The following is a 9,979-nucleotide window of genomic DNA, read 5'->3' on the forward strand; positions in this document are numbered from 1 at the left end:
AGCTGCCTGAGAGATATGTGTTAATATGTGTCTGAGTCTGTGGGATTTTACTGGCAAGATTAGCACCAACCGATGAAAAGAAACTATTAAATTCATTTGCCATTTCTAAATCAGTTGGCGGTATATCCCCATCCTTGTAGAGTTTTATTTGGTTATGTGAGTGTTGTTTAGTTCCTAGGATACTAGAGATAGTTTTCCAAGTGCTCTTCATGTTGCCTTTTGCTTCATTGAATCTATTCACATAATATGCAAGTTTTGCCTTTCTTATGATACTGGTAAGCATTGATGAGTACCTTTTAGCTACTTCCTTTGAAACTAGGCCAATCCTAACTTTCTTTTCATATTCATGTTTCTTGTTGATTGAGTTGAGAATGCCACTTGTGAGCCATGGATTGTTTAATCTTTTGTCAGTTACTTGCTTGGTAAGAAGGGGACAATGAAGATTGTAGAGGCTTAGAGTTTTGGAGAGGAAGAGGTTAGCTAATGAATTTATATCATGGGTAATATTGAATTCAGAATCCCAGTTAATATTGTGAAGTGCCTCTGTAAGATTGTCTAAAGCTGATTCACTGTGTAGCCTAAATGAAAGTTTCTTGCTTTTTGGTGGTGTTATGTCCATGTTCGCTATGAGAAAGGTAGGATAGTAGAACTAAACTAACTAACTTCCGGCCTAAACATAACACTGGGAATGTTGTAACATCTCTGACTGCCTTGTTATCAATGATTTCAGACCAAATGGTACGAGGAATTTTGAGCTCTGTAACTACTTTTAATATTATTATTATTATTTATATATGGAGGAGTTCATACATGGTTGTAAAGCCACTAGCACACATAGCGTTTCGGGCAGGTCCTTAGTCGTATGTTCCCGGGAATACCAACCAGGTACCCATTTTACTGTAGGGGTAAACAAAGGCTATAGTTAAGGATTGGCGGCGTCCAGTAAATCCTCCCCGGCCAGGATACGAACTCAGGACAAAGCGCAAGCTAAACGCCAGGCGAGTCTTAACCACTACACCACCGAGACTACTTCATACACTTACGTGTATTGGAAGATATTCTTGTGCTAGTGTACTGGTGGATCAGCCTGGCATTCCATATTCTCTCCTGATTCCGTGTATGACTGGCCTTCCTGTGAGGCGGGGAGGTTAGATGAACTTGTGGCTAGTTTTTGATCTACACTTTGTAATCCATCATATAGAATAGCGAAGCAGCATATTGCTGTGTAGACCTAAGCTTATTAATACAAGATTTTCTGAATATTAATTTCAGTGGGAGACACAGTTCATCTGCCAGTTCTTTTATAACTTGTGATTTAATTTCGTTTACACCTGGGACTTTTGAGTCGTTGACCCAATGTACCTTCTTGTATATATAAAATAAATAAACACCTGTCTATCAGTTTATAACCAAGATGTTAGATCACTTGGTAAACATTTTGACGATTTAAATGCATTACTCACAGCAATAGGTACTAACCTATCGTTCATTATTTTAACAGAAACTTGGCTAAATAAAGACTATACCCAACTCTACAACTTAGCTGGTTATAAAGCCATTCATAACTGTAGGCCTAATAAAAAAGGTGGTGTCACAGCTATATATTACCGAGATACATTTATCTGCAACAGTGTTATTAGTGACAGAGATGACTACTGTGAATATACTTTTGCTCAGTTTTCAATTAAATCCCTTAAATCTTCTTTGACTATTGGAGCCATCTATAGATTTCCCAATACTAACATAGCTTCTTTCTCAGACAACCTTAGGAATCTTATTATAAACAACAATCTCAACAAAAACCACTTCATTCTGGGAGATTTTAATATTGACCTGGGTCGACAAAATTGCTCTCAAGTTGACTATTTCCTTAACAGCATGAACTCCTGTATGCTAATCCCCACAATCACCAAACCTACCCGAGTCACTCAAACATCAGCCACTACCTTGGACCACATATGGACAAACATAACAGCTCCCCTTGTATCTGGTATAATCTACGACAGAACAACCGACCACTATCCTACCTTTCTCATAGCGAACATGGACATAACACCACCAAAAAGCAAGAAACTTTCATTTAGGCAACACAGTAAATCAGCTTTAGACAATCTTACAGAGGCACTTTACAATATTAACTGGGATTCTGAATTCAATAATACCCATGATATAAATTCATTAGCTAACCTCTTCATCTCCAAAACTCTAAGCCTCTACAACATTCATTTTCCCCTTCTTACCAAGCAAGTAACTGACAAAAGATTAAACAATCCATGGCTCACAAGTGGCATTCTCAACTCAATCAACAAGAAACATGAATATGAAAAGAAAGTTAGGATTGGCCTAGTTTCAAAGGAAGTAGCTAAAAGGTACTCATCAATGCTTACCAGTATCATAAGAAAGGCAAAACTTGCATATTATGTGAATAGATTCAATGAAGCAAAAGGCAACATGAAAAGCACTTGGAAAACTATCTCTAGTATCCTAGGAACTAAACAACACTCACATAACCAAATAAAACTCTACAAGGATGGGGGTATACCGTCAACTGACTTAGAAATGGCAAATGAATTTAATAGTTTCTTTTCATCGGTTGGTGTTAATCTTGCCAGTAAAATCCCACAGACTCAGACACATATTAACACATATCTCTCAGGCAGCTATCCAAACTCTCTTCTCCTTTCACCAATCAGCCCGGCAGATGTTGTGTCCATCATACATTCTCTAAAAACCAAGGCAGGGAACACCAGTGAAATTCCGTCCATTGTGTACAAGAGAGCCTCCCATGCCCTTGCCCCACCCATAGCACTACTGTTCAACAAATCTATAGAGTATCACACCTTCCCTGATATCCTCAAAAAAGCAAGAGTAACGCCAGTCCATAAAGGAGGCAATCCGGCGGACATAAACAATTATAGACCAATATCAAATCTACCCATTCTATCAAAAATATTTGAAAAAATTATTTACAAACAGCTCTATTCCTACCTCGTAAAATTCGACATACTCAGCCCCTGCCAGTTTGGCTTCCGGTCCCAAAAGAGCACCAATGATGCAATCATTAGTCTCCTTGACATTATCTACTCAGCCCTTGACAAAAATGAGTTTCCGATTGGACTCTTCATTGACCTAAGAAAAGCCTTTGATACTGTTAATCACAACTACCTCTTACTTAAACTCCAGCATTATGGAATCCGAGGCCTTGCCCTTGACTACATCCGATCCTATCTTAGTGACAGACACCAATATGTAACCATCAATGATACAACTTCTTCCACTCTACCAATTACCGTTGGAGTGCCACAGGGCAGCATCTTAGGACCTCTTCTATTTCTTATATATATAAACGATCTGCCTAATGTCTCTAATATTCTCAAACCTATATTGTTTGCTGACGATACTACCCTTATCTACTCAAACCTCAACCCACATACACTAAATAATGTTGTGAATAATGAATTAAAAAAAGTCCACTTATGGATGTCAACGAACAAACTAACATTAAACATCGAAAAGACTTACTACATCTTATTTGGAAGCAAATCATCAAATGCAATTCAGCTACAGATAGACAACATTAACATCAGTAATAAAAATGATGGCAAGTTTCTTGGCCTATTCCTAGACAAGAGACTCAACTTCAGCACCCACATTCAACACATAACTAAGAAAGGCTCTAAGACAGTTGGTATACTCTCCAAAATCAGATATTATGTTCCTAACTCTGCTCTCCTCTCACTATATTATGCACTAATCTACCCCTATCTTAATTATGGTATCTGTGCATGGGGGTCTACCACTGCAAACCACCTTAAGCCCATCATCACACAGCAAAAATCTGCTATCAGAATAATAACTAACTCTGCTTTCAGACAACACTCAGCTCCCTTGTTTAAATCCCTAAACTTGCTAAATATTAACTCCCTCCACACATTCTCTTGTGTCAACTACATTTACAAAACCCTGTTCTTAAATGCAAACCATGCTCTGAAACTCTCCCTGGACAGATGTAATAGGACCCATTATCACCACACCAGAAATAAATATCTCTTTGATATCCCCAGGGTCAAACTTAATCTGTGTAAACACTCTATGCAAATTAAGGGACCTAGTCTATGGAACTCACTCCCTAGTGAATTGAAAAACTGTAAAACTTTTGCCTTATTTAAAAGCAAAACCAAAAAGTACCTAACTTCATCTATTTAGTTTCCTACACTGAGCTTTAAATTTGCTCTGTACCTAGTGTTACCCAATCTCCTAATTTTTCTGTAATATCAAACAACCTTATCATTGTGTTCATTGCTGTCTTCTTTTATGTGCTAGCCATATGCTGTATTGTGACTACCAATTTTTGTCAACTACCATCCAAGCTGTCATTGCAATCAATCTTATATTGTTTCTGCTGTATTGTGCCTACCAATTTGTTGTCAACTACCATTTTAAGCTGTCATTGCAATCAATCATAGCTACCTATGTGCTTTAATATACTGTACCTACAATTTTCTCTCATCTTCTTTTTTTTCATTCCATGAATTTTCATTCCAGTTTTCTGTTATCATTTTTTTGTCTATAAATTTTGCAAGTATTTACCTCCTTAAAATTTTCTTAGATTAAGGACCTGCCCGAAACGCTGCGCGTGCTAGTGGCTTTACAAGACTGTAATTACCATATTTGTGTCCTCACATTCCTTATGTACATTCTTGTATATGCATAAATAAAAATAAAATAATAAAATAAAAATAATAAATAAATTTACGATGCTTACTGTTTGAGACATTTATTTTTGCTATATTTCGTATATGACAAGTGAAATTCAGTTCCTTGTCAATGTGAACACCAAAAATAATTTTCCAACTACTCTGCTTTCAATTTGGGTATTGTTAATTGTTAGTTTAATATGATCCATAGCAAGTCATTGAGCGTTCCTCGTACAACAGGTGTCAAAGTCACTATCCAGCAGTCACCCCATAAATGTATCTCGTTTTCTATCAAACAAAAATCACAGAGAATGTTAAAATTTGTCAATAACATAAACTGTGTAACTTCAGAGATATCTAAGTCAATATGTGGATTTATTCTGTGATAGCGTGACAATTATAGACTAAGTAACATAAATAATTTAAAATACAAGCCTTAGGGACATGTGGGAGCACTGGATAAAACTGGGTTAAAATGTTTATCATAAAATGTGTAAAATTATCGATTATATCATTAACAGTATTTATTTATTTATTTATTATTATTTATTTGTATATTTTGGTAGCAGTCTTTCCTGTAGACATATATTATTAAATATGACCGAAAAAGTAAGATTAATAATTCTAACACGAATTTTCTCAATCTTTCGTACATTACGCTTCACTGTTGGGGGTAAATCAAAAATCAATTCTCCAAAATTCATTTTTATTTCTAGTCTGACGCGACACGGGCGCGTTTCGTAAAACTTATTACATTTTCAAAGACTTTCGTTCACAAATACACAACTGAATAGAACTTACGTATCTCCGATTTTATATCTACATTTGAGTGAGGTGGAAGGGGTGATGTGGCATTAACACAAGACAGAACAAAGTGTGGTATTAATAGGGTATTAATTTCATCAACACAAGACAGAACAAGAGTATTAATAGGGTATTAATTTCATCAACACAAGACAGAACACGAAACAATGGATATTGAATAGAAGTGTTTGTAGAAAACACAAACACTTCTAGAAGTGTTTCTACAAACACTTCTATTCAATATCCATTGTTTCGTGTTCTGTCTTGTGTTGATGAAATTAATACCCTATTAATACTCTTGTTCTGTCTTGTGTTGATGAAATTAATACCCTATTAATACCACATTTTGTTCTATCTTGTGTTAATGCCACATCACCCCTTCCACCTCACTCAAATGTAGATATAAAATCGGAGATATGTAAGTTCTATTCAGTTGTGTATTTGTGAACTAAAGTCTTTGAAAATGTAATAAGTTTTACGAAACGCGCCCGTGTCGCGTCAGACTAGAAATAAAAATGAATTTTGGAGAATTGATTTTTGATTTACCTCCAACAGTGAAGCGTAATGTACGAAAGATTGAGAAAATTCGTGTTAGAATTATTAATCTTACTTTTTCGGTCATATTTAATAATATATTATTTATTTATATATTTTTTTATTTATTTATTTATTTATTTTATTTATTTATTTATTTATATATAAGAAGGTACATTGGGGATTAACAGAGAACATAGAAATTGAGTTGATTTTACATTCTTGTAAAGCCACTAGCACGCTTAGCGTCTCCTCCATAGAATAAGAACCATATGGCTTCATGCATGGAAGGAGTGTGCATCATTGCATCACCACCATTCTTACTCTTAACACTTTTAACTCTGTATTAGACTCATGTCAGGACCTAGGTTTAGTCATCTCAGCAGAGAAAACAAAGATACACAATCGGCGCCCCCCCAGGCAGGGAGGAGCTACATGTTCGCAAGATGCAACTGTCTGATGGCTCCCAGCTTGACTATGTAAACAGATTCAAATACATTGGCCTTGAGGTGCCACTGTATGGTCCTGTTGTATTCAGACTCTGTCGTCAGTATAAAGAGAGGCTCCGAGCTCTCAAGGCTGTTGCAGGTTATCACTCAGGCTATGGTGCCAGTGTCAGAACTGTTAAAATGATGTACCTTGCATACATCAGATCTTTAGTGGATTATGTTGCACCTCTGCTTGTCTGCTTGCTCTGGAAGACTTGCAGGCTTCGTGGGGCTGGAGACTTGGAGGCGTGGAGGTCTCGGAGGGCTTGGAGAAGGTTGGAGGGGGTTGGAGGCTTGGAGGGCTTGAAAAATTGTAGAAGGAAGCCGTGTGAATTACCCTTGGGTGCCCTCGTGTCAAGCAGAGATTTAATATAAGAAAGGAACGTAATATTCGGAGCGTTATTGATCGTGTTACTGAAATTATGGCACAAGCCTCACTACAGGAATTTCCGGAGATTTCAGAACCGCTAGACCGAGTGGGGGCTGATTTGATTGATCTCCATTGCAGCCATTCAGGCAATCGGTACGTGTTGGTATTAGTGGACCATCTGTCCAGATACACCACCTTGATCGCCATCCCTCAAAAGGATTCTCATACTGTTGCCCGAGTATTTTTGAATAGGTTCGTAAATGTATTTGGACCTCCTAAAGTTTTAGTTTCGGATCGGGGTCAAGAATTTAATGGGGATATATTTAGAGAAGTTTGTAAGACATTGGAGACAACCTCAGCCTTTACAACAGCTTACCACCCTCAGGCAAACGGGATGACAGAACGTACCAGCCGTTCAGTTAAGGATATGCTTGCAATCCTTGCTGAACGCGATGCAAACTCATGGGACGAACACCTACTCTATGTTCAGCTGGCTCTGAATACTGTTATCCACCAGTCTATTAATACCCAACCCCCTTCTTTTGTTCACTGGTCAATCATGCAATTTCCCATCAGGTCTGCTTAACAGACACAATGTTGCACATGGAGAGGACTATCCTTCAGAAGTTCTGGACAAAAAGAGGAATGCTTGGAGAGTTGCAGCTGAGGCTTCAAGAAAAGCACGGGGTAGATATGCTCACTATTATGACAGTAATGTACGACCTCTGAAACTGAAGGAGGGCAGCCTGGTCTTGAGAATCAATGAAGCTGCTCCCACCAATCACAGTAGGAAACTAGCTCCTAGATGGCGGGGGCCGTACAGAGTGACCAAGAAAGCCGGCCCTGTCAATGTTGTCATAATGGGAGTATTTGAAGATCAGGTGGAAAGAACTGTCCACATCAATAAGTTGAAGATTTATCATGCTAGGGAGGAACTGGAATTCCCTTCAGCAAGTCTAATTCCTGACCCAGCAGAGCTGACTAATGACTCAAGTTACGAGTCAGATGGGGAGAATGACCCTCTGTCATCTCTCGTCAGTAGTCAAGTGCACTCTCGTCACCCTATGGTAACAAGATCTCGCACTGTATAGTAAAGGTTAAAGTAACTCCCTTAGTTAGTATCATTTAGAATTCATTAGATTTTCCTGTAGAGGCAATAATGATGTGGATTTCTTAACTGTACTTAACTCAGATAGCAGACTTTACCTTGCTCTGGGGTTTCCAACTTCCAACAAACCCAGAGTTATATCCATGCTTCCGCCATGTTCTTGCCTGTCTTTTCCCAGGTCTGATTTGTACACCTGCCCAGTTGTCTCAGCTACACGTGAACCCTATCTGAGAAGATCAAGGGAGAGACACGTTACACAAAGCCCTCCCCCACCAGACCCAGCAACTAACCACATGGTTACTTAGGGTTGGTGACAATACACCAGTCACCCAGCCGACACCTCACGTCACTAACGAGGTTGTCTTGGCTCAGTATGCTGTCTACAAGGATGCAGTCACCAGATGTCAACGTTTTACACCATCGTGGGTGGTTGTCTCGACGTCCTCACCACCCACCAGCTGCGTCGTCAAGACTGCAAGCAGATCGGAAGTAATTGGGGAAAAATCGAAGAGGGAGCCAGCATGTGGCAGTACTAATTATTCTCGTCGTTGGATCCATGGTTACGTCGTCTATTATAACGCAAGCGGAACGAGGCGGACACTAGATGAACGACACGGGCTGTCACTCAACACTCAATTCTCGGACAGTCTATTGTCCTTCAGCGGTAACTGGTATGTAGTACAAGAGGATCAAGATTCTCTACAGTCAACAACTGATGGTCGTGGAACTACAACCAACTAATCGTCAGTCTTCTAACATCGATGTTTTTTGTTCATGAACAATTGTGAAACAGGAAAAGTAAATGTCATCTTTGCTCTATAATATTAACGTAATGCTTATGAATACCTAGGAACATGAGTTTGGAATAATAGTGATTAAATGTTGAAACCAAGAAAATAAGTTACTAGAATTCTTGAGGAGGGAAATATGGAAATTTTGGTTAAATAACATTGTCTAATGAAAACCTATTGTACGGTATCTAGAACAACAGGTACTAGGAAAATTGTTGTCATGTCCTGTTCTGTGCTTTGAGAGCAAGTGGGGCGAACTAAAGAAACAATTAACACTTAAGTGATAGTGTGAACACCCTTATGGCTGTAATTTCAGCTAGAACACCGGTCACCAACACCGGTCGGCCCTGCCCTCCCTCCTCTTTTATCAGCTGATCCTTGAGCTCTCGGCTACCAACAAATGATGTAGCATCACCCGAAGGCAGCTAAGTACACAGTGACCTAAATGTGATTGAAAAACCCAACAAGACCAACCCGTAATTCTCTCAATTCGACCTCACTAGTGTTGCTTCCTGGAGCTAAGAAGCTGTACCCGACGTTCACAGCTGCCTATCAACGAGTCTTCCCTATTTGTTCCTGCCTACATTTATCCTGCTACCATGCATAACAAGACCGGTAAGGCCCTTAAGAAAGAAAGCACACCAAACAGGAATAACCCTACTAGCCAGGCTAGCAACATGATTAGTTCAGCTATCTTCCCCTCGGTGGCCGCCGTGGGGGGTACCGACTCTCCCCCCGTCAACAATAACAAACAATCTCAGCTGGGCGCAGCGCCGTCTCCGACACGGGCCATGCAACAATTAGGTAGCCATATGGACCAACTTAAACGAGCTGCTGCCCCTTGTTCTGACTTCAGGCGCTTTGCTGATAACCCTTGGCTCAAGTTATTAACTCAAGTACATGAAGATCAAATGACAGTAATCAAAGAGCAGTCGGCCTTAATAATGAACCTGCAAGGCTCATTATTATCTTTGCAGAATGAAGTTGTAGACTTACACAAGAACAATCAAGATCTAGCTACCAAAGTCGTCAACCTCGAACAAGAATTAAGCATTCTCAAGAACACAGTTACAAACTTTAATCCAGATGCAACCACTAAAAAACAGGAAGAAATATTGCAACAGTTTGAGAACCATCTGAACAACCTACAACAACAACACACTGTTACCCAAGACGAGACAGACCAA

This window comes from Procambarus clarkii, chromosome 15 (genome assembly GCF_040958095.1).
Source record: "Procambarus clarkii isolate CNS0578487 chromosome 15, FALCON_Pclarkii_2.0, whole genome shotgun sequence".
In the NCBI taxonomy this organism is placed as follows: Eukaryota; Metazoa; Arthropoda; class Malacostraca; order Decapoda; family Cambaridae; genus Procambarus; species Procambarus clarkii.